The sequence below is a fragment of the Macrotis lagotis genome, chromosome 7, assembly GCF_037893015.1.
Source record: "Macrotis lagotis isolate mMagLag1 chromosome 7, bilby.v1.9.chrom.fasta, whole genome shotgun sequence".
Lineage (NCBI taxonomy): Eukaryota > Metazoa > Chordata > Mammalia > Peramelemorphia > Peramelidae > Macrotis > Macrotis lagotis.
In genome coordinates, this window is record NC_133664.1 from 181,133,168 (window position 1) to 181,155,591 (window position 22,424).

Below are 22,424 nucleotides of genomic sequence, written 5' to 3' on the forward strand. Positions count from 1 at the left end.
GGAGAGAAAAGGATAGGAAGTGTAGGAACATGTTGTTGGCTATACATTTTTTTTCATGTTTGGGGTACTCCAGAAAATAAGCCTAGGGCAGTCAAGGATATTGATACTGAGATGCTGATGCTCAAAGGCTGCTACTCAAACCAGTACCTCTTGTCTTCATTTTGATTCCTTTCAAGCCACACCTAAATATGAAGAACATATTATCTCACCCAGATCAGAGTTTTGGGGAATTGTCAAAGGTTTTGCTTCCTTCCTCTTTGTTGGTTCAGATGGAAGGGTACGGGAGAGAGAACCTTATGATTATTGTTGTTGTTGTTATTCTTAATCATCAAGATTATTATTTGTAGAGGACCCAACTGCATGATCAGCATGGGCTTCAAACACACAGGAAGACACAGTGTCTACCCCAAGGTCATTCTCAGGGAGTTTCAACTTGGCCTCCTCTTCTAGAATATCTGATATGGTACTTAAGATAAATGGTGTGTGCCTCTGGCTGGCACCTCTTCCCATATTTGATCCACACTTAAGAGATCTGATTCCCTTCTAATATGGGTTCTCTTTGATGTCCCAGATCCCACTAGGATAAGGATGAGTCCTTGAACATTAGGAGTTTCTAATTTGCTCCAAGTACCTAACAAATAGAATCTCACTCATCTTTCAGCTATCCTAGGCTCCTCAGACTAGTCTTTGACTAGAATTCTTTGGCTGACCGGAGGTTCTCTTTCCATCTATTTCATCCAGGCTTTGAATCCCAGAACCTTCATTGTGCTAAATAATAGGGAACAAGTTTAATAATCATTATTTTAAAATAAAACTCAATAATTCTCTTCTCTTACCTTCTTTGTGTGGAGAGAGGGAGAGAGAGAGAGAGAGAGAGAGAGAGAGAGAGAGAGAGAGAGAGAGAGAGAGAGAGAGAGAGATTGAGAGAGAGAGAAAATTAAATGCATTTTTAAGGGACTAAATCTTGTAGAATACTACTTTGTTGAGATATTGGTTTCTTTTGCAGAATTGTTTTTATTTTTCATTTTTTATTTAAGAGATGAATGAATCTCTGGGTAGAGAAGCAGGGTGTTACATTTAGAAATGATGGTGATATAAAAACAAGACATTGATAAAAATTTAAAAAACTAAAATGAGGAACATCCGATACTGCAAAATCCCAGTGTTGATAGGCTCGTGCTTTCTCTAACTCCTTCCTCTGCTATCCTCTGACTGTCCCTTCCTCCATGTCCCCCTTTTTTCCAAGAATTCACTACATCATTTTGCACCTCCTCTCATTCCCATATTAGGCCGTTTGAATAAGGAAAGAGGTTTTCATAACCAGAAAGAGTATTATCTGTATTTGATTTCAAAGAGCAAGGGTTGGAAGCCCTTAATAATACCCCGTGTTTGGGGTCTTGGGGTATTATAGTCAATATTCAGTATCTGACAGTTGTAATAGTTGGCTGTTTGGATTAACCTCTTTCACAAGTAACTAACTTTAGGTAAAAGACTCTCCAGGTAGCTGGTCTCATAGAGTAAGCCTATGGTGTAACTAGCACCAGAATCCCAGACTCCTAACCCATCAGTTTATTCATTAAGTCCCTAACTGAGATTACGGTGGAGTGGGCACAACTCCCTACCCCATCGACACATCACTCATTTGCTAGCTTGTGATCTTCCACAGGTCACTTTACCTCTGGATCACCCTGGTCTAAAGGGACTTTATGGTCCAGTCCTATGCTATAAAGAAGGAGCGACTTGCTGGAAAAGAATCTCTGCCCCGCCCTTCAAGGTCTCTGACCCTCCAAATTAAAGGCAGCCTTAAAGTCCTGAGAAACCCTGGGGAAGAGCCTCAAAGGAAACTTTTCCCCCTCCTACCTCCCACCCCTCTTCCCAACAAAGCCCTGCACCTTACAACCTTCAAAAGCAACTCTCAGTAACCAGCCCATTCCAGCTCCCTCTCCCCCTTCACATCTCCTTATTCCCCTAGGGCAGGTAGCAAGCTGGAGATGTCAGCTAGGGTCCCTCTTCCCAGGGAAGGGAGGGAGGCTACAGCGGCAGCAGGTGTCTCTGCCTCACCCTTTCTCCTGGGGGCAGGAGGCAAGAGGCAGGTGCCTCCTGCCCCTCCCTCTTTCCTCCGAGTGGGCGGCTAGGGAGGTGTCTCAGCCCCTCCCTTTAACCCCGGGGCTAGTGGCAGTGGGAAGTACCTCCGATTCCAACTCTTCTTTCTCGGAGCAAGAGTATGAAGCAGATATCCCAAACCACACCCTTCTCTTCTCTCCTCTCCCTTCCTAATGGGGTCATCATTCACCTTCTCCAAAGTTACTTTAGAGGGCTTTCTAGAGGTGGGCAAATGATTGTCAGCAACAAATATTTAGGCAGCATGCACCAAGAATAAAGCATAAAAATAGTCATTATAGACCAAGATCAGCTAGGGAAAATCCTGAAAATACTTAGGAACCAATAAATAAACCCTATAAAAGACAGGTTCAGAATTAGAGATTCAAGAATGGGGAAATCGGGATTTCAAGTTTCTTTTTTTCTGCATCTTAAATGTATTCATTTATTTATTCAATACTTGCTTGACAGGTGATTAACAAGGTAGATGGTTTACATAGTATATAGTAGATGCTCAATAATTGTTATTTGATTGACAGACAGACCACCTTATGGCATTGGAGGAGTTGACAATCTAACTGAAAACCTTGGGTTCCTCTTAAAATATACTGGACCTGGATTCCAAGGATCTGATTTCAAATCCTCACTTCTATAGTTATGCCTTCTGGAATCTTGGACAAATCATTTCACTAAAGCCGTCTTCTTTTGTAATTCAAGGATAATAATATTATCAACCTCATGAGTTATTTTGAGGAAAACATTTTGTAAAACATGTAAGCTATTATTGTTACTGGTAGATTTACAACCTACCTTAGCATTGATAACATCTAGAAATCCAATGACAACAAGACTTTGTGAAGACATACCTCTCTCCTGTCAGTTGCTCCAATGGGGGGTAAAAAGAAAGGGATAAGGGAATATAATCTTCCAAGGACATAATGGTTGCTATACCAAGGGCAGAGATCAGTTAGTCTCCATTAATATTAATGACAAGGCAAACGGATCGTTTTAAATCTATGATAGATATAATTAGAAAGAGGTATTCCAAATAATTATAAAGTGCATAAAATATTTGGGAATTGGATCTACCAATGCACAGAAAATATTTGTATAAACTGTTACAAAATGTTTCTTAAAGAATTTTTTAAATTAAAAGCTGGAAGAATAGCTTTGCATAACTCATGACTAGGCTGGGCCCATATAATAAATATGATACTACTACCCAAGTTAATATGACAATAAAATTATCAAAGGGATAATTTATAAAATTTGATGAAAGAACAAAATGTACTTTGAAAATTTGAAAGATCTATAATATCAAGAAATATTATAAAAAGAGAAGGGGATAAATATGAGCAGAAAGGACGATGATCAATGTTGGAAGGGATGTGGGAAATCTGGGACACTAATACATTGATGGTGGAGCTGTGAACTCATCCAACCTTTCTGGAGAGCAATTTGGAATTATCCTCAAAAGGCAACAAAAATGTGCATATCCTTTGATCCAGCAATACCTCTACTTGGTCTGTACCCTGAAGAGATTATAGGGAAAGAGTAAAAACATCACTTGTACAAAAATATTCATAACAGCTCTGTTTGTGGTGTCAAGGAATTGGAAACTGAGTAAATATCCATCATTTGGGGAATGGCTTAATAAACTGTGGTAAATGTATGTGATGGAACACTATTGTTCTATTAGAAACCAGGAGGGATAGGAATTCAGGGAAACCTGGAAGGATTTGCATGAACTGATGCTGAGCGAGATGTGCAGAACCAGAAGAACATTGTACACCCTAACAGCAACATGGGAGTGATGATCAACCTTAATGGACTTGCTCATGCCAACAGGGCAACAAGCAGGCACAATTTGGGGGTATCTGCAACAGAGACTGCCATTTGTACCCTGAGAAAGAATTGTGAAGTTTGAACAAAGACCAAAGACTATTGCTTTTAATTTTTAAAAAATGTTTTCTTATTATGTAATTCTGCTATGTATCATACTTCATGTTTCTTCCTGCTCTCTCATCACATTCAACTTAGATCAATGCATACTATGGAAACAATGTAAAGACTAACAAACTGCCTTGGGGGGTGCAAGATTAGGGGGGGGAAATTGTAAAATTCAAATTAAATAAAATAAATAAAAAGATGGGGACAAAGGCAAAAGAGAATTTCCAGACCTTAAACTATATTATATTTGGTCAAAAAATAAAGAGGAAGATCAATGGATGGATCAGACTACAGTAGAGAATAAGAAACAATGAAATTCAATCTATCATTCGATAAATTGGAAAATATAAATTATTTGGGAAAGACCTCTTCATATGATAAAAATAGCTGAGAAAAATGGAAAGCTGTCTAGAAAAAATTAAACTTAGCTGAACATCTTACATTATATTTCACAACACATTCTAAATATGTAACCTTAATATTAAAGATCATACTATTAAAAAAATTAGAAGAGAAGTAGACCTCTCATAGCTTTGTGTAGGAAACATATTTCTAACCAAACAGTGGATAAAGGAAATTACAGAAGATAAAATAGATAATTTTGAGATATGAAACTGAAAAGCTTCTGTACAAACAAAATTAATGTACCTAGAATAAGAATGGAAGTAGTCAAAAGGGGAAAAAAATCTTTGTATCAAATTTCTCTGATAAAAGTTTTGTGTACAAGATATATAAACAATTAATATATGTGCATATTATGTAGGTATACATGCTTATTTATACATGTAAATATATGTGATTTAAAACTTTCTCAATAGACAGAGGAATAAAAAGTAATTCTTATTTGAATAAAAGATGAGAACAAATAGTTTTTAAAGAATTGCATACTATTGACAACAAAATAAAAGAATGTTCCCAATCACTAATATTAAGAGAAACACAAATCAAAACAACCCCAAGGTTTCACCCGACCTGGAAAGTTGGCAAATAAAACCAAAAAAAAAAAAAAAAATGGAAATATTGTTGAAATGGATGCATTATAGGCAAAGCTATGAAACAGTATAACCATTTTGGGAAACAATTTCAAATAATACAAATACAATGACTAAGGCTTCCATGTCCATTGACCCAAAAATTATTTTTCTAAATTTGCATCCCAAGGAGGCCGTTGATAAGAAGGATGTCCCCATATATAGAAAAAAATATTTGTAGGAGCACTTTTTGTGATAGCAGAGAATTGGAAACAAAGTAAATGTCCATCACTTGGAGAATGTCTAAAGAAATTATGGCAACATGAAATGAAATTGTGTGCTATAAGCAATGACATGTGATGAATACAGGAAATTATAGAAAGATCCACTTGACTTGATGCAAGGTAAAGTAAGCACAGCAAAAGAAATTATATTCAGCATAACTAAAACAAGGTAAATGAAAAAATCAAAAGTCTATTTTCAAAATTACAGAGGGGCATGACTCAAAAGAAGAGATAGGAGGAGAAAACCTACCCCAACACTTTGAAGAGATGGTAGGTCCACAATTATTGTATATTGCTCATGCTGACTTTTTCTAATCTTTTTGTTTTTTTTTTCTTAAAAATTCCTATATCCTTATCCCTCTTTAGGAGGGATAAGAGGAACATTAAGGAGAAATTATGGCAATGTATAAAAGAGACACAAATCAAAACTTCTAGAGTTGTCTCTGGAGCTGCTTCATTTTTTTTTCCTGAAAATTTTGTGTAGTTTTTTTCCTTAGAAAGGAGAATGGAGTAAATGAACTGTGGATGCTTCTTATATCTCCATAATTCTATGAGAAACATTTGAGGATTGTCCTGGTTCTTTAAAAATCACTGCAATTTGCAGCTGGCTTCATGTTTCAGTTAATTCTTGACCAAACCTAATTCCTCATGTAGAAAATGACTAATCTGTAAACATCTTAAACATAAATGTGTATGTACAATATTCACCAGACTGTTCACCACTGAGGGGAGGGGGGAAGGGAAGGGGACAGAAATATGTAACTTAAAAATATGCATATGCATGTGGATTAATGTTCAAGAATGTTTATAACATGTAATTGGAAAAATAAAGTATCAACTGGGAAAAAAACTCTAGGCCATGAAGAGGAATCCTAAATGGATTGAGATGATGATTGGTCCACAAAAAATACTCATTTTTAATTGAATTACATTCTTTGATACATACATGCTTTCTTTAACTAAGCTTCTTTTCTGGATGGATGGAAATACTTTTAACACATCACTCACAGGTTGGGTCATTCAAGGAAGAGTCAAGTCCTCAAAACTGAATGTTCATAATTGACTTTCATTAAAGTATTACAATAAAATTGTTCTTTTTTTTTCTTCCCCAAGTATTATGTATTTGTTTCTCTCCTTTCTCCAGAGAGGTCTTTAGACTAGGACAATATCAATGTCCCAAATATCTCATTAGGACTCCCCCCTGTCTTTCTGTCTACACTTCTAGACTTGAGCAGTTACCAGTCACTGAACAAAGTTTTAGGCACAGCACCAGCTAGGTTCAATGCCACCTTCACTCCTGCACCACCAGCCTGCACTATTGGTCCCTGTCAGCAATATCAGCTTTTAAACAGCAACCCTAAAAGGCCCTCAGCAAATGGGCCTGACCCTGGAGAACAACTCCCAGCCTGAACTCCACCTGGCCCTCCCTTCTTCATCCTGGGTGAGACATCCTGGGTGAGGATGGGCTACTCCACCTACTGACAAATAGGAAAGCATCACCCTGGGGCACTAGCTGCTTCTAAACTGTTCTTTCCATTCTGGGGTAAAAAGACTGGGGGAGAGTCCAAGAGAGGAATTTTCCACTGCCCTACTAGTCATCAAAGGATCTGGCTCTTGGTCAGAAAGAACCAACATAGGGAAGGCTGGGCTGAGCTATTACAGACCTATAGCAAGTCAATAATCTCAATTCCCCTTCTCCATACTCACTTTTGTATCATGAGGATGAAATCTTCCCTCCCCATTACATGAATTCATGTGTGATATATGTGTGACCACTCTGTAGTTTTGTAAATAGGAATGATGATAATAATAATAATCATTTACATTTATATGGTGCTTTAAAGATATGCAAAGCACTTTCCTTACAACTCTGTAAGGGAGGAAGCAATGCCTTGAATCTAAAATATACTAAAGATAGCAGGCAGCAGTGAAGTAGAATGAGAAATAGAAGGAAGACCCCTCATCAAAATATTATCTTTCAAGTGCCTGAGCATCAGAAATTCAACCATTCAGGATTCATTCCTTTGGCTTGAACACTAGCTTCTCCTTGTATCTCTTTTTAAAAATATTTCCAGAGGGGTAATAACATCAATAACTAGCATTTAAATAGAAGCTCTCAAAGTGCCCTATATTACATAATCTTGTTTATTCACTGCAGCCCAGTAAATTAGACTTGGAAGGTATGATAGCTCCCAATTTACAGACAGGGGAAATTGAGGCAGGAACTGAGACAACATGAGAACACCAGACACCTGTTTGTGAACACTGGGGTGGGAAGGGGGAGGGGGAAACAGGAAAGGGTACAAACTTTGCTAACTTCATAATTTTTCTTAGTGCCAGTCCTTATAGCTGACTGTATATCCAAATGGGACTTGCATAAACAAGAGACGTCCTTGTTGTTTTGAAGACAGAAGTTTAGGCTGATGACTCCTTTAATGGAGAAAATAGAAGAATGAAAAAAAGGGCTAGAAGGTATGGCTCAGTCTCTCCTCCTCCCTCTCCCCTCCAAAGTGAGAAGAGAACAAAACGAAAGCCAGAAGAAAATCATAGACATGCAGGACAGCTTTGAAAGTTACATGTAAAATTTATTACATATTTTAAAAGAAAAGCAACTCTACATAATAGAGTCAGAGTTTGTGTTCATATCTATTCTACTTACATAAAAGGAAATATTCATTAGATTTGGGATTTTTTTTAGAATAAAAAAATAAATTTCAGGTTTGGAGGAGATCATGAGAAGAGCTTAGTTCAGATATGATATAGATACTACAAAGAAAGGAATGAAAAAAGCATTTGTTTGACCAGGCACTGTGCCATTCACTCTACAAATATTATCTCATTTTATCCTCACAACAACCTTGTAAAGTAGGCATTATTATCATGCTCATTTTACAGTTGAGGAAACTGAAGCAGTCAGAGATTAAATAATTTACCCATGGTCACATAGTAAGTGTCTGAGATTAGATTTGAATTCAGGTCCTCCTGACTCCAGCCCCAGTGATTTTTCCAGTAGATCACCTAACTTCCTCTAGGAGGATTATGTTAAGTGAAAATTAGTCTGAAAGGGAAAATACAGATTTGGCGTGGGTCTAGACAAATAAATTTTGATCAAAAATAGACTCAATCTGGGAGGTTGAGCAGAGATATAGAAAGTAGAAAAATCTTCCCAGTGATCTGCAAAATTATACAAGACTCTGTTCTTATTCTACATATGTGAGTAGACTATACAAGACAAGTTATATTACTTACCAACAGAAGGAGTGCCAGGAACCCGGGAACCTTGGACAAATCCCTGAACCTCTCTAGGTCTCAGCCTAAATCCTCATCTAAATTAAATGGTTCCCAAGGCTCCCACCAACTCTCAAAGTATATTTCTCTGATCCTCTGAACGGGGTGTTCTGAGGTCATAGGCACAAGATAGAAATGGAATCCCCAGTCTGAGCTAGAAGACCAATCAGATACTGAGATTTGACCTCTACTTAGTTCCCCAGGCAATAGATCTAGCCTATGGCAAAGTCCACACTTGTTGCCCCTGTTGCACTGCTCATGAGATAATATTTGTAGAGTGCCTGGCCAAAATAAAAGGGAGTGGGGGACTTATCTCCTCTGCAAGAATAAAATAACAGAAGGAACATTGGATTTGAAATGAGAAGTGGTTTTGAACCCAAGCTCTGTCACTTAACTTTTCTGGGATTTATTTTTCTTTTCTGTAACATGAAAGAATTGTAATAGATCATCTCTCAGATGCCTTCCATCTTAAATCATATAATCACAAAGACCTCTTGAATAAGATGAGAAGGAGGAGGGGAACCTGGAAGATTGTGTCAATGAGTTATTTGCACTGAGGAATAAAATACCTCAGCAGCTGAGCTCTCTGAGGCCCCTTTTTAAATACCCAAGGACAGAGCTGACATCCAAGAATGTTGTTCTCTCGGGACTCAGACAGCACCCAGAGTCCACCTGATTAGCATGGGGCCTTTCTGAGAAATGTGAGTAGAGAGAGGAAGTGGAAAAGGAGGCCAGCGTTCTACAGTTGGGGCTGAGCACACCTAGACAGAGCTCAACCTGGGGGGGGGGGGGGGTACTGGCAGCGTGGGAGGCAAATTCCCCTAATACCAAGCCACCAGTCAGAGTTTCCAGGGCAAAAGACCACTTCTGCTCCCTCCTCCATCTCTAAAAGGGCATCTTCTAGCTCAGGACACTGGGTAAGTGCCCAGTTATCCTCTGAGACTGGTGCGACCAGGACAATGGATAAAAAATCCAGGATGAGACCACCACCAAGTAATTTGCCAAGTTAATATAAAAGAATATCCATTATGATTTCTCTCTCATCACATTCAATTTAGATCAATCTATACCATGGAAACAATGTAAAGAGTGGCAAATTGCTTTCTGTGGGGGGTGAGGGGAGGGAAGTAAGATAAGGGGAAAAATTGTAAAACCCAAAATAAATAAAATCTTTATCATTCAAAAAAATATCCATTCATTGTTTTTAATTTTTTTTAGTAGAGAGTGCAAACGCTTTTTCACATTAAGACTATAGCTATGGATGGGGGTGGGAGATACTTAAAGGCAGAGGCATGAGTTCAAATTCTGACTCAGTCATTGCATCACTTTAAACAAATTGACTAACTTCTCTTGGCCTCAGTTTCCTCATTTGTAAAATAATGTAATAAATTTTATATTAGCCAGCTCACAAACTTCTGAAGAAAGCATTTTGCAAACTGTAAAGCATTTCATAAATCTGAGCTATTATTAAGTCCTGTATTGTTTATTTTATTATATTCACGCTTGTACATCATAGCAGAACCATAAACTGCATTTGGCTGCTCCTCTTACAGAAAGCTGTCCTTCATTCCTAGGCTGATTAAAAAATCACCTATTAAAGGAACCATAAAGAACTCAGCCTGTTCTGAAATACAGGAAAGAGAAAAACAAACAATGGGCCAGATTTTCCTCTGTCTCTTGGGAGCCCCCCTCTCTCTCTCATCTTTCAGAGAAGAAAATTTTATGGAATAAGAACTTGGCATAGCCCTTCAAGTTGGGGGCTACAGGCAGTCAGAAAAAGTAGGTAGAGGAAAGGGAGACATCGAGAGTATAACTCAGGCCTGTAATTTGTCTACTCCAACTCCCTCAATAAGCAAGGAAAAAATGCAAAGCAACTCCTTTGCTTCTAAACTCCTATAATAATTATTACCTGTACCACTCATTTGGCATAGTGCTGCTCCTTTCCTGCCATACTTCATCAGAATGCTTCTCCCTTTTGACCTTCTGCAATGCGAATATATGAGTTGAGGTTTTACAAGCAGGCTATGTTGTACTGCTAAAGAAAGTTACAAAAAAATGGGTCCACCTTAAAAACTCTGATCAATGCAATGACATGCCTCCTATCAGAGAGATGCAGAATAAGAAATATTTTTGGACATTGGCAATGTGGGAATTTGTTTTGATTGACTATTCTTTTTTGTTATAATAGTTTTGTTTTACCTTTTTTTTTTCAATTGCCAATAAAAGGGGTAAAAGGAGAGAAAATCAATGCTTATTAATTGAAAATAAAATAAATTTTAAATAAACTCATCTCCAAATCATAGTAATGGTCAGTTGTATTCATTGTGCTGCTATTATCCTTTTTCTTTATCTCTAGCTGACTTTATATTCCTTTACACACAATTTCAAAAACTTTTCCACATTCCTAAACTTCTAACCCCATGTGTTTCTTTGAAGTTCAATGCTTTCCATTTTGCAAGATGAATCTTCTTAGATTTCTTTCAACTTTGCTTCTCCATTTCAAAGTATCTTGATCATCATATCTTCTACCTTAAAATTGATCTGATTTCACCTATATTCTCCTCCTCTATTCCTAATTTGGAGGAAGAGGATATCATCATCCTTGCCAAACCTTACACCTTACCCTGTGTCCTTAATCTCATCCCCTTCCACCTTCTCCAGGAACTTGTAATCATCCTGGCTTTCCCTTGTACTTTCCATCTCTCTTCCTGGGTTCCTTCTGCTTTGTCTACAAACACATTCAAGTTTACTCCTTCCTCAAAAGTGATATTTCTATGCACTCTACCTTCCATCCTAACTCTCTCTCCTCCCTTTTACTAACGAACCCCTCAAAAAAAGTAGTCAATATATCTTTACTTCTTCACTAGCCATGCATAATCTGGCTTCCATCAGCACCACTAATTCTTCTTTCTAAAATCACCAATAGCCTTTCTTAAAAGATTCTCATGATAAATAAACTTTCTATAGCACTCCCTCCCTCTTTCTCAGAATACTCTCCTTCCTAGTTTTTCATGACATAGCACTATCTTGATTCTCTTCCAACATCTTTCTTACTCCTTTTTCTCCTTTAGTAGTGTCTCCTCATTCTTCACTATGAATTTGAGCCATAATCAAAGTTTTCTTCTCAATCTTCTCTCTTTTCTCATCACTCTTTCTTTTAGTAGACATTCAACTTCCATAATTGTAATGAGTACCTCTTTGCATATCATTCTCAAATCTCTATCACCTACTACAACTTTTCTCCTAAACCTTATATCTCCTCATTTGAAATAACTATGGAACATTTCTAGCTGGATTACTCTCTCTATAATTTAAAATTAAATTCATTTTCTTCATATTTATCTCCACTGAATTTCAGCTAGTTATATTAAAAACCATAATTGATTTTAAAAAGACAATAATTGTACAGCCATAAGTTAAGATCCCAACTTTATCATCCAACACATTAGGTATTCCTCTGAGCTTCCTTTTATTTACATTTTTTATGGCTTCATCTAAGTCATTGATTAAAAAAAATAAAAAGCACAGGGTCAGATTACTGGGTGCTTTTCTCTACTTGATCTTAGTCTCAAAAAGTCATGAAATGATAACAAACCTCATCTTTAAATTAACATCAATCCATCTAGTTATTCATTGGTTTCCAAATCTACCCAAATGTAGTATTACCTGACCTATGTCTCTCTATTTTACCCACAGGAATATCATGAGATATTTTTTTCAAATGCTTCACCGGAAACTAGGGATACCTTGTCCACAGCATTCTCCAGATTTACCAGCCTAAACTAACCCTGTCAATAAAGAAAATGAGGCTATTCTGGCATGACCTGTTCTTCAGCAAGCCATGCTTGTTCTTAGTGATCACTGCTTCCCTTTCTAAATGTTCACACACTATCCTGTTAATAAAACATTCAAGAATTTTTGCCAGGAATGAAAGTCAAGCTCATTAACCTAATTTTGGAAAATTGAACAAACATTTGTCCTTCTCCATTCTTGTAGAATCTTGCAGGTATCACTGACAAGAACTCATACCTGCCATATCTACAATCATACCTGGCAATTCTTTCGGTAACCCTGGGTGTAATTTATCTGGGCCCTTGAATGCAGGTAACTTGAATGCAAGACAGTAGTTGCTCTCTCACCATCTCCTCTGTGATCATGGGTTTCAATTACCTTTTAATCATTTTTTTATCTTTCTGTCTCAATCCAAAGAATGAAAAAATAAAAACAAAAATATGTTATTCTGTTTTCCCTGTATTATTTCATTGTCTCATTCTATCCTCTATTTGAATTTCCTCTTTCACCCAATTTATGCATGAGGAAGGGGAGGACCCTTTTTGTTATTTTTAGCACTCATTGAGAGCCTCAAGTTATTCTCAACTTTAGTACTCCTGATACTATTCTTATAGGACCCATGCTACTTTTTTTTTAATTTATTCACAATTAATTCACTTTCATCTTGTTTGCATATCTTTTTAAAATCTAAGTTGATTGATGAATTTACTCTGTACCCACAGTGATCTCTTTAGACAGCTAACCCTTCTATTCCTCATAAGAATCTTTTCTATTTGTGTCTCCTGAATTCCATTCTGGAGAGCTTAAGAATAAACAGGAAATTTTTCTGTGAGATTTTAAGGCATGGTATGCTATCTATCCTTTCTCTGAACCCATTGAAATCTGGTCTTTCAAAATCTAGGTGGGTCCATGGGGGTGGGGGAGAGAAGCAAGATTAAAGGGAAAATTGTAAAACCAAAAATAAATAAAATCTTTCTAAAAAATATCTAGGTGGGGAGGGGTGTCATACTATAGCCAGTTTTCCTCTTCTTCTTTTTCATATATTCTAAGATAAAGACATCACTTCTTTCCAAGGTTCCTACTTCACCAGCTAGTCTTTTTAGCAAGTATAGAAGTAACAAGATGCCCTGAAGAAAAGATGGGAGGCAGCATGTACCATTTGGGTCAAATTCACCATTACCTTAATACCATCTTTCCTCAGACCCTAAGCCCAAGAATTTTGGGAATAGCAGCATACCCCAAATTGCCAGGCCTGCTTCCAGTCGGTCTCTCAGTCATCATTTGGGGAAGCAACTCCTGTGTAGAAGATGTTAGTCATTCCCACCAACAACCACTTACAGGGTAAGAAGGTCAGCCTAGTTAAGAAGATGAGAGAGAGAGACAGGAGACAAAATACAGCAGACAAGTTGAACCACCACCACCTCCTTTCTTTTTCTTTTTCTAATATTTAAAATAAATCTATTTATTTTTGAATTTTATAATTTTTCCCCAAATCTCACTTCCCAACCTTCATCCTCCACAGAAGGCAGTTTGTTAGTCTTTACATTGTTTCCAGGCCTGGAAATGATCTAAAATTAATGTGTTGAGAGGGAAATTATATCCTTGAAAATAAAAATAAAAATAAAATATAAGAGATAGTAAGATCACATAACAATAGTTTTTTTTTTTAAATTAAAGGTAATAGTCTTTGGACTTTGTTCAAACTCCACATTTCTTTTTCTGGACACAGATGGTATTCTCCATCACAGATACCCCAAAATTGTCCCTGATTGTTGCACTTATGAAATAAGCAAATCCATTAAGTTTCATCATCAACCCCATGTTGCTGTGTACAATGGCATTCAATGTTTTTCTGATTCTGATCATCTAGCTAAGCATCAATTCATGCAAATCCCTCCAGGCTTCTCTGAATTCCCATCCCTCCTGGTTTCTAATAGAACAATAGTGTTCCATAATGTACATATATCACAATTTGTTCAGCCATTTCCCAAATGATGGACATTCGCTTAATTTCCAATTCTTTGCTACAACACATGGAGTGCTCTGAATATTTTTGTACAAGTGATGTTTTTTTTACCATTTTTCATTATCTCTTCAGGGTATAGACCCAGTAGTGGTATTGCTGGATCAAAGGGTATACACATTTTTTTTTTGCAAGGCAAACGGGGTTAAGTGGCTTGCCCAAGGCCACACAGCTAGGTAATTATTAAGTGTCTGAGACCGGATTTGAACCCAGGTACTCCTGACTCCCGGGCCGGTGCTTTATCCACTATACCACCTAGCCGCCAAGGGTATACACATTTTTATGCCCTTGGGGTGTAATTCCAAATTTCTCTCCAGAAAGGTCGGATGAGTTCACAGCTCCACCAACAATGTATTCCCACAACCCTTCCAACAATGATCATTATCCTTTCTGGTCATATTGGCCAATTTGAGAGGTGTGAGGTGGTACCTCAGAGATACTTTAATTTGTATTTCTCTAATAAGTAGTGACTTAGAGCAATTTTTCATATCACTATGGATAGCTTTGATTTCCTCATCTGTAAATTGCCTCTGCATATCCTTTGTCTATTTGTCAATTGGGGAGTGGTTTTTTTTTATAAATTTGACCCAGTTCTCTGTTTTAGAAATGAGTCCTTTGTCAGAAGTGCTAGTTGTAAAAATTGTTTCCCAATTTACTACATTTCTTTTGTTCTTGGTTACAGTGGTTTCGTCTCTGCAAAAGCTTTTTTTTTAGGTTTTTGCAAGGCAAATGGGGTTAAGTGGCTTGCCCAAGGCCACACAGCTAGATAATTATTAAGTGTCTGAGACCAATTTGAACCCAGGTACTCCTGGGCCTGTGCTTTATCCACTATGCCACCTAGCTGCCCCTGCAAAAGCTTTTTAATTTAATGTAATCAAAATTATCTAGTTTGTTTTTAATGATGTTCTCCATCTCTTCCTTGGTCATAAACTGCTTCCCTTACCATAGATCTGATCAGTAAACTGTTCCTTGATCTCCGAGTTTGCTTATAATATTGTCTTTTATGTCTAAATCCTATCCATTTTGATCTTATCTTGGTATAAGGTGTAAGGTCACCTCCTCCTTTTTTGACCACTATCTCCCCTGAGTCCCAGAGGAGAAAGACTAAAACTCTGAACATGAGAATCTTTAGAATAGTAATAGAATAGGCAGCTAAGTGGCAAGAGTCCTTGATCTGGAGTTAGAAGACTTGAGTTCAAATCCAACCTCAGATACTCACTAGCTATGTAAACCTGAACAAATCATTTAACTTATGTTTGTAGTTTACTTAACCATATAATAGGGAGCACACCTGCTTCCCAGGATTGTTGTGAGGCTGAAATAAGATAAAAATTTCATAGTGTCTAGCTCATACTAGGTTCTTAATAAATGCTTGTTTTCTTCCTTCTGGTTCATTACCCATAGCCATCATCTTAGAATGGTGATATCCTTTCTTTGATTATTTTTTGTGACTAAAGATAACCTCACAAAGCAAATGACACATCAACAATTTATACAATAACAATATCATAGAGACAAATAACTTTGAAAGGATTCTGATTAATATAATAACTGACCAAGATTACAAAGCAATACTGATGAAGTATCCCTGTGGAGACATATATCCTGTCAACTGTCCCTATAGTTGCTATAGCCACATCTACTGAAGACAGAACAAAGTTTTTGTCACCAAAGTTCTTGGCATTGTCAAATGATTTAACATTAGAAACTCGTATGATTTTTAGCATTGGAAGTAAGAGTAAAACAAGGAAACATCTTTTAACATCTGCCTTCTTGCTGTCATAGGACATCATGATTAGCCACCATGAGACCTTTCCATCAGACTTGCAGCTGAAACTTTCCATATGTCTTGAGTCCTTAGATTCAGTCTCTTTGAGAAAGCATGGGCTATCTTTTTTTCTCTTTGAATCACCAACACTTAGCATAGGGTTTACACATACTAAGTGCTCAATGCTTCATTCACTCATCTATTCTTCATCTGTTAGAATCAATTCCAAAGTACTGATTTCTCTTTGTTGTTTCTTCCATCTTTTGAAGAATGAAATTATTATAAAGATAAGAAAGTATCTAAGAATCAGCAGGAAGAGGAAAAGAGTTATATCATGTAATAAAGCTTTGCTGGCAATCAGACCCTCACATACACAGAGAGAGAGAGAGAGAGAGAGAGAGAGAGAGAGAGAGAGAGAGAGAGAGAGAGACCAGGCAGGGGAGTTTCTGTTTGCATTAAAACTTGACAGGAATCTGCTAAATGCCAATTAAATTGGACAGCCCATCATAAATCAATTAAACCTTGCTCAGAAACCTTCAGCAACTATGTCTTTTAGAATAAGGAGAAGCATAGTAACTTGTTACAGTTGTTTGCCATAGAGTTGGCCAAAGGAACTATCAACAAGAATGTCAAAGTCTAAGAATCTTTCTTCTAATAAGTCAAGTCAATAAGCTTTTATTAAATATCTATTAAGTGCCAGACACTGTGCTCAGCAGTAGAGAGCCAAAGAAATTAAAAAAATTCCCTGTCTTCAAGGAGCTCATTGTCTTACAGGGAAACCATATACAAATAAAAATGTACAAACAAGACATATACAGGATAAACCGGAGACAATCAACTAATATGAGGGCAAGGCAAACTTTGCAGTGACATTCAGAAATATTCTGTGTTTCTGCCTGCAAGGAATCAGAAAAGTAAAGATTTTGAACATTTAATATGCATTATACCAGCCATGTTAACCCACCTCATGTAGACTAGGTAGACAACTTCAAAAGAGACAGTCCTCTTTATACCCAATTAATTCTATTATCTTAACCAATAAAGGAGATGAACCTCAGATGATACAAACAATGAACAGTAAAAGAATCCCTTATATCTGTCTTCATAATACAATAAAAAATGATACTGAAGTGTACAAACACACTCCTTCAGTCACACACTCAGGCACACATATTCCTTTTAGACTTTTCCCTCAGACACGCATAAATACCATGCAAACAACTAACTTCCATTTCTGCCCTCAACCTTAATTTTTGATTTGGTGCTACTTTTGGAGTACCAAGTTGGAGCTGGGTCCAGATATTCATCAACTTAGGACAGTACTATTTCTCCTTAGCATCAGTGTTCATCTAGGCATGGGGAAAGAACACTCAGTCACAATAAACAGTTCACATTACCAATATATAGTTATCACTTGTCCATCTTGGAGATTAAGGTGCAGCATCCCCATGATTTGGAAAATTCCCATAAAATTTTTTGACTCTCCTTTCATGCCAGAAAAGTCTGGATTTTTTCTTTTTCTTTCATAGGGTGTTTACAATATTTTATTGTAATATTTGGGTTAAGTATTTGGTCATGGATTCAGTATCATTTTCAGCTTCTGCAAATCTCCCAAAAAATTCCCATTTAATTTCTTATGCCAACTCACAATAAGTCAAAACCACGATGAAAGGTATCACTGTATACATATGCTGCATGATATTGCCTCAACTAATATTTTTGAATATTATAACCAATCCCTAAATTGATGTTTCGACACTACACTGGCTAATGAACTCTGAGATAATATTTGTTAAGCACTCAGCACAATACCTGTCATAGAACAAGTAGTTCATCAATACTTATTTCCCTTCCCCTTAAGTTGCTCATCTGACTGCCCAAGACTCAATTTGAATACTAATAGACACTTTAATTGCCCTAGACTACTTACTATAGATATACATGGGACAGTTCCTATAGAACTAATAATTATTGATATCAATATAATGGTTTAAAGTTGACAAAGTGTTTTTAGAACATTGCCCTCATTTGATCCTTCCAATAACTCTATGAGCTAAGTGTTAATACCTTCATTTTACAAAACTGAGGCTAAGGCAGGTAAAGCTACTTCCCTAGGTTCCAACACCAATGTATGTCTCAGGCAGGATTTGAACCCACATTCTCAGGATTCACAGTTATCTCTTTTCATTATGCCACAGCTGCCTCTTGTTTAATGAGTTATTTATGATTCCCTTCTGAACAAAGATTTTGAGTCCTTCCTTTCTAATTCTGTCAATCAAGAAGTTCTGGGCCTCCCTCTCAGTATACTGCACTATTCCTTGGAATACTGGGAAAAAGAGGTTGAGGTTAACAAAGTTTAGGTGGTTTAATTTTGCAGTCAGTTATTAGTGGGTAGGTGGTTCCACATTCCTACTTGTGACAAAACGATGGATATTACCATACAGTGAGCAACTACACTGCTCCACTCCCAGTCACTATTTAAAGACCAACAACCTTCTTCTCCCAGAAGCAGTTGTTTTGATTTCCATTTAGTTTTGGTTTCTTGTGAATTAAGTTCCACCCTCCTCTGATGAGTATCATCTGTAGGACTTCGTTATGGATCTTCCCATTTGATGCAACATGTAATTGTTAAGGGGGCTCAAAAGTATCTATGGTAATTCCCAGGAATGAATCAAAATAACTGCCTTTGCCTTGGGCTGGTAAGTAATTAGTTTACAATACCAAACCCAGGGAAGGGTAGAATTTAGGATGAAAGGCCCCTAGTTTAATCTATACCTTCTTAAATCTAGGCATCCTTTATCCCCCTTTCTCTCCTGACACTATCAGCTTCTCCCAGACATTCCTTAAGAGTTGGTAGATGCAAATAGAAAGAATGTTGAATTTGGCATCAGAGGAACTAGGTTCAAATCCCAGCATATTGTGGGAACTCAACCAGCATTCAGACACAAAAAAGTTCTTTGTGTTGATAGTAGTTCAAAGTAATGCATTCAAAACAGATGATTTTCATTTCTATTCCTGAGTATAGAATCAGGATAAATGGGAGAATGAAATGGACATGAACTGGAGTGGTCAGGAAATGTGTGAGAAGAAAGTGGATTCAGATGAAAATGTTGGGAAAGAAAGGAGGGGAGTGGGACAGTTTTCTTTCAGCTTTGCTTCTATCATAGATTTAGAGTGAGAAGCGACCTAAAAGGTTATCTAGGTCAGCTTCCTGAGTATACAGATAAGGAAAATGGGGTCCAAAAATAATTTGCCCAAGATCACAGAGGTAACAAGTGTCAGAGTTCAAATAATCATGGAAGGTGATTTTGAAAGGCATAACTAGGGTCAGGTAAAATGTCATATGAATGTGCTATTATTTTTATCTTCCTCATTATTATTAAGACAAGAAGTTTGCAGATGATGCCCTCCTTTATGCCCCATGCTTTACTAGAATTCCTCAGGGAACCTGTCCATTCTTGCCCTCAACTAGTTGACAACTAATGGCTATTGGTTTAAACTAATAATTAAGATACTAGTTAATTAAGTCCTAAATTTGCATAACTCTCAGAGGTATGTAAAGGGTGATAGAAGTTGGCAAAACCCTCAATATTCAAAAGGATAAAAATCATAATGATTTTATTATGAATGCCCAAGTGAAACCTTTGTTAGTGTTGTTTAGTCATTTTTCAGTGGTGTCTTACTGTTCCTGATCCCATTTGGGATTTTCTTGTCAGCTCTTTTTAACATATGAGGAAAGTGAGGCAAATAATGTTAAGGGACTTGCCCAGGGTCTCATACCTAGTAAGTATCTGAAGCCAGATTTGCACTCAGGAAAAGTAATCTTCTTGACTCTAGGTCTAGCATTCAATCCATTTCATCACCTTAGCCAAGATCAAGGAGAAAATGCTAACTCCACCTCCAACTCTGACTCTAACCCTAACCCTAATCCAAGAGTAGTCTACTTTCCTTTTCCCACCCAAGTTTTTGCTAGTTTTCTCAAACATGATAATCTCTCCACTGTTAAGGATCCATATGTCAGGAAATTCTCCCAAGCTTTCTTAGAAAAACTTCCTCCATGCCACAATAGCTTCTGCGGGAGGCATATTTACCTATAGACAATAAACAACCCTCTCCTCCAACCCTCACATAAAACACCATATCCTCAACACACACACACACACACACACACACACACACACACACACACACACACAGTGAATTAGGTTTGTGAAATAAGTTCCATTTCCCCTGATGAGTATTTTCTGTAGGACTTCAATATGGATTTACTCATTTGATGCAACATGTAATTGTTAAGGGGGTTCAAAAGTATCTATAGTAATTTCCAGAAAGAGACAGTTATTGTTACTGTTATTATTGATCTTTCTTTCCCAAAGAAACAATATTATCATTTATTCTGCTAACCCTATCAAAAGAAAGGGAACTCTAGTTCCCATTATCATGTCTTCATGAAGCTAGAGGTATTAGAACCGAACCCAAGCATCAGAGAAAGTTCATCATGAAGAGAATCTGAATTCCTGAGAGTCAGGAAGTCCAAGTTTGAGCACTTACTCCTTGGAAAGATGCATGAAAATTCACCCCTGGGCATTGGCTGAAATATTGCAGGTCTTGCATTCCCATCTTCATCAGGAACGTGCCCTTGAGCACCACTGCAAAAAATGATGAGCTTCCATTTTGAAGGTTCCTACTCCCAGCATTTCTGATTTTCTCCAAACTGAGGCAGAGTCATGTTAATTAGCATCTGCCCATCACCCTCAGATCTAGGATGAAAAGCAGGAGGTTGAACACAAAGTGCCACTACTAATATTATGATTATTATAATAATTACATTTTATGGCAGTTCCTTTCACCTCTACTGCTCAGCACTAGTTATTTCTCAATTGTAAAAGTGGGCTTCTTTGTTAGATGGGGTGTTCTGCGATTAGTCCAGTGGACTTTTACCAGCTTAAACATAATTAAGGGAGGCAAGTCTCCAAGTGGTACCTGAGTAACAAATACCTTATTCAAGGATTCAATAAGCAAGCAATTTGGAAAAGAATGACCAACCATCTAAGTATTTCACCAGTAGATTTCTAATTCTGTCATTCCCAGCTTCAAGGAAGATTCTAAAATCAAAGCTTTCTTACTAGGGCTCATCTAGTAAGATAATTTGAAGCTAACTGGGGACCAGCAAGCAAGATATTAGGAACACAGTCTGCCTCTCTCCAGGAATATTTTCCTAAGAGACATTCAGCTCTGTACCTCAAGCTGTGAGTTTTCAACTCTGTGGTAGAATATTGGGCAAGTGACAACTCTCTAGGCAGGATAGAAACAGAAACACAAAAAGACCAACAGAATTCATAACTGTCAATGGACCATGTTCAAAGGGCTTTTCAATACTATTAAAAACACAGAAATTTTGTTTAAACCAAAAAGAAGCCTTTCTTTCACCTTTTCTTTCATTATTCTTTTTGTGATCAAAGATAACCTTACAAAGCAAATGATGTAGCAACTGATGCAGAGTGAAACAAAAAGAACCAAGAGAACAATTTATACAATAATAATATCATGGTGACAAATAACTTTGAAAGCCAAGAATTCTAATTAATATAGTGACCAATCAAGATTCCAAAAGCTCATTGATGGAGTATGCTATCCATAGCCTTATTTAGAAGTGTAAGAATCATGGCAGAATATTTGGATATGACCAACAAGAGAATTTTTTTGTTTATCTATATAAAACTGTTAAAGCTTTTTTTTTTCTTTCTGCTGTTTTTCTTTCAATTGGCAAGGGGAGAGAGAAAAACAGTCTTATTAAAGAAATAAAGGTAATTTTCAATAACAATTAATTTTAAATAAATATTAAAGCAAATGTGATCTGAAAAGTCCCATATACTGGGAAATTATCTTCAATTTGGCTTTGCCCCAATGTCTAATGCCCTCTGAATGGGTTCCCTCCTGAGTCTTTAAAAAAAAGCTTGGGGTTCAGAGCTGAATGTCTGTTGGGAAAATATTCCTTGAGAGAGGCAGACTGTGTTTGTAATTTCTTGCTAGGCTGGTCCCCAGTTATCTTCAGGAGCCCATGGTGAGCCTTAGTAAGAAAACTTTGGTTTTAGAATCTCACCTTGAAGCTGAGAGTGACAGAATTAGATGGTTGGTCATTCTCTTCCAAATCACTTGCTGAAGGAATAGAGTAGGGATTCTTCAATGCTTCTATTAAAATGCAAATATCATCTGGCAAGGCTAATATTAAGCTATTATCATCAATT